Here is a 4,631-nt window from a genome sequence, read left to right as displayed (position 1 = left end):
GTTTATGCTTTTTCATACCTTTATTTATGCATTGCGAAGGTTTCTTCTGTGTGATAAAGGAATTAAACTGTTTTAGTTATTGTCGGTAACTTTGCTTCAAAACCAACTGGATGGACTAAGCAGGATTTGCAACTATTGAGATCTTAAAAAAAATATTTAGTAAATATTACAGTAGCCAAGTTAAAAAAACTGTCGCTTTTTTCTATTCAATTTAAAATGAAAAACAATTTCAGGTATACGTATTGAAAAAATAAAAATAAATAACCGTAAGAAGCCGCTGCTTCTGGTAAAAGACTACACGTTTGCTCAAACTACTAGCGACCATAGATACTGGAACTGTAGTAGGAAAGCGTCATCGAAGTGTAATGCCAAGCTCCGGTTCAACGACTCCGGGAAGCTGATCCACTGCGACCTGGGCCACAGTCACAGCCCGCCAATATTCTTCAGGAAACAAGATGGGACTTACGTAAAGATTTGAATACTTAAGGCAGAGATTTAGGGCAGTGTAAGTATAAAATGTATCGTTGTTTGGATAACATATGCTTCGGGAACATGTTGCAATTTTATTGAACTTTTTCGAACGTTCTAATTGTAGTTTTAAAGTGTTTTGGAGATAAAAAATCCGCTTCAATGTAATTAGAAATGTGTAAACTGTCCTGATGGTCATATTCCAGAGCGACCTATAAAATTCGTCCCTTCTTTATCATCGGGTGACAGTAAGATGTGACTAACCGAAATTCACTGTATTTGTTATAGTCAAATAGTGAGTTGAGTATAGTTCTTCCACGCCACTTACTTGCATGATATTATAATGTATTGGTATTTAATGGTACTAGAACTCAATCAGCTTTGTCTTTGTTGGGCTTTGTATCTTTCACTTTATTTGTCTGTTGTGTCTCTCACTTTAGCGAAAAAATTAAAATCTCTGTTAAAATCTCAAAGTTTCTAACTAGTGATTAACCCTAAATAGAGAAAAGCAATTAAATAAACAAAAAAATACTTAAATCTGTAGCTATTTTGCATCTAGAAGAAGCAGTAAAGTTATTGATTTATTGCGTTTAAAACTGGGTGCATCTCGAATAGAACTCTCATATGTTCGAGAGAAAATTGTAGACAATTCGGCAATATTGTTGTAGTTTAGCATTTTAAGATATTTCCCTATAAATTTTATACAAATGATTACATCGTCGTTTTTTTCTATTTTCGTACATAATATAGATATTTATTTTTACTAAACTTATTTATATGTTGTGTTTGTATTGTTTTGTAATTGTTTGTGTTACCGTGTGATATTAACTTTTCGTTTTGGGTCATAAATCAAACTTTTAAGAATAGATATATTTAATAACTAAAGTGAATGAGATTGCTACATCATAGTACACAAATGCAATAAAATGTAATATGGAACTAATATTTGTATAACAGATGTATTAAAATGTTGTGTATTGTAAACAATTGTTATGTATTCATACTAACAGTTAAATACTTAAGAATATTACATTCTTTATAAAAAAATTGCAATCTGTTGTAACTACACTTGCATGCATTATTAGATATCTAAATATTAGGGCAGCAGCTGTATCTGCGTTCTTCCGATGTTATGTCAAGTATATACCTCTACCTACAGCAGTATTTTTAGCGTAACTGTGTTATTTAAGAATAAATAAAGTTGTGTAATTATTTGTTGTTTTTTATTTAAATTCCTGATCGTAATCTATTACAAGAAAAGTGTTAATTGAAAATTGTTGATATAAATAATAAAAGTTTGGGGCAGCGCGATTGCTGAATGGTTGAACGGAAAGTAAATCTGCGTGTATCGAAACGCAACTCGATGACACTGGCAAGTCAGCTTGACGGATGACGGGTAACAACAAAAATAAACAGTGAAAATAAATAAACTTTCCGTTATTACAGAGTTACTGTAAAGCTTCTGAGAGACTTTTGTGATAAACCTAATAGTGTGTAAGTGAAACTATGTGTTAATATTAGTGTATGTCACATAACCTCAAAATTTTACCGAGTTACAAAAGTTTATGAATTCGATGTGTTGTTACAGTTTGAGTAAATCCATAAATACTTTTAAAATTTAAATTAGTTCGTGTTCTCTTTTTGAATTGACGGTGAGTTTCGTCCAGTTCCTATTGCCAGGATTCGGTAAGTGTTACATGCAACAACAAATTTCTGTAAAAACTATAACTTGTAAGCTATTTTAGCTGTACTTGCGTAGACCACAGTTTATCTTATATATGAACGAAAGTTTATATGCTTATTATTCGTGTAAATTTCATTTTAACTTCTGTTGTGTGTTTCAAATAAATTCATGTTGACCTACTTTTGTTATTTGCTATTGCATTCTTAATTTTAAGCAGTTTTGCAAACTATTAATTTCATTACATAAATATTAGTGTATATTACCAGTGTTTAAGCTATGTTAAAATTAAAACCATGATCTTAATAGAAGCAAATATTACTATTAAATAATTGTGAAGAACTAATGTCATAATTAGTTTTCATTATATTTTGTAATTTTAAGGTCCTTACAGTACATATTTGGTAAGTGGATATTTTTTAGCTGTAACACTTCTGTTCAACTTTATTTTTAGATACTTCATATTTATATCTTAGTCAAACAGTTACTGTTCAACAATAAACTCTTTTCAGACTCAAATGTTGTTTTATTTTCTTCTTCCTGTACATAATAAGTATTAAAAAAGACATGTTAGATAATCATAACTACACAAACATTCTCTTACAGTTTTAGAGCATTTATCTGAGAATATTGTCAAACCTATGAAAGCAGAATTCAAAGAGAAATTGAATAGACTTGTGGGACGCAAGAAAAGCAACAGTGCCTACCTAATTGATGCTGCAAGGTACCAGGACTTCATAAGGGAGGTGAAAGAAATTAAACACAAATGGAGAAAGACTTTTGAAGACTATAAAATGCTTGCTAATTATGATATCCTGATAGTCAATGACCGAGAAAGGTTGATACAACCTCGGAATGAATCAAACCCTACTATTAAGTTCTATGTACCAATGGATGAGTTATTTGGTGTTTTACATACTATGCATCTATTGTTTAAGCATGCAAATAAAGATTTAATGGATACTGAAATAAAATCAAAGTATTGTAATGTCTCCAAAGAAGTTATTAAATTGTATTTAAGCTGTTGTACCAGGTGTAAAGATAAGAAATAAGTGCCTTTTGTACAATAAATTTTAAATAAATATTGTAAATGATTGTTTTTTTTAGATAGTAGACTGTCAATTTAATAAACATCAATTAATTACCATGAAATATAAAAGTAATTATATATTTTTTTAAGATTTAACAACGGCACAAGTTGATGTCCGTCATCAGCATTTTTCACAACTCAGTGCCTCAATAACTACAACATGCCATGTCTGTGGTAATAAAACTCAAGCAATGAGTGATCTTTCTTCAATCCATCGTGGTTACCCAAAAACAGTTGCAGAAAGAAAGCAAGAGTGTAGACCTGGGATAAAAACAAATACTCCAATAGGGAATCATATAAAAAGACATAGAAAAACAGATGCAGAGCGTGCCAGAGAGTATAGACTTCGGAAAAAGCAAAGAGCCAAGCAGCAGGTTCAATAACGATAGTGAAATTAAGAGCAGGAGGTCTAGGAAATTAATGTTATATTAGTTAGAATTTTATTTTATTTAACTAATTTCTGTAGAGTTGCGCATAGTATTATTTTTTCGGAAAATAAGGTCATTAAGACAATATTATTATTAATATTTTGCAGTAATAATTTAACACGTATCTAAGTTTTTTATAAAATAAATAAATAAACAAGTACTGATGTTTTTTTCATACCTTTAGTTAGTTATTGTTGATAAGATTGCTTCACCTGCAACTGGATGCACTATGCAGGATTTGCAACTATTTATATCTTTACAAAAACATAGAAAATACCGTACCGTAACCAATTTTAAAAGAAAGAATATCTGTCGCTTTTTTATTCATTTATTTACCGACTAAAACAATCAACTAAAATTAAGAAAAAATAAATAAAATTGAGGAGTGACGTCACGTGTAAGTTCCAATAACCGCAGGTTGATAATTTTAAAATAAACCATAGCGTGGTGAATATGCATCCGATACTATAAATAAATGTAACAATTTGAACGACATTTAAAACAAGTCGTTATCTCTATCAGGAATATTTGTTTCGTATAATAAAAGCATTTTACTGCTACATTTAGTCTAAACGACATAATCCCGTTGAAAATTTTACCCATGTAACTCGCCAACGTGATAGTCAAAGTTAAAATACCGTTTAAAACAACGGCGCTTTATGGTTTTGTAAATTTTTCATCGATCGATTGCAAACTTTACACATAGAAAACTATTTTAAATATGTATTTCAAACATTTTTCTACAAGCTGAATTATTTCGAGTTAGACTTATACACACGAATATGTTTAAGATAAGAAATAAATGTTGACGAAATTGAACGTGAAAATAAAGTAAGTTGGTGCATATATTTACTATAGGCATATATAATGACAGCCGAGTAATCGTGGAATTACTTAACGTAATCTGAAAATAGTGTTATAAAATATCCTCATGCAAACATTTACCTTCCAGTCAAGTTTATGA

General features: G+C 30.2%; 1 long non-coding RNA gene across 1 annotated transcript; it reads left to right on the top strand.

Annotated features, from left to right (window-relative positions):
- The first annotated feature begins 1,236 nt into the window (after positions 1-1,236).
- Positions 1,237-3,257, top strand: LOC113495915. The gene is made up of 2 exons (XR_003400766.1): positions 1,237-2,154; positions 2,756-3,257. It is a non-coding gene; the product is annotated as an uncharacterized LOC113495915 (long non-coding RNA).
- The last annotated feature ends 1,374 nt before the right edge of the window (positions 3,258-4,631 follow it).

This window comes from Trichoplusia ni, chromosome 7 (assembly GCF_003590095.1).
Source record: "Trichoplusia ni isolate ovarian cell line Hi5 chromosome 7, tn1, whole genome shotgun sequence".
Taxonomy (NCBI): Eukaryota; Metazoa; Arthropoda; class Insecta; order Lepidoptera; family Noctuidae; genus Trichoplusia; species Trichoplusia ni.
Note: the sequence above shows the minus strand (reverse complement) of the source record. Positions and strands in the feature narration are given on the sequence as shown.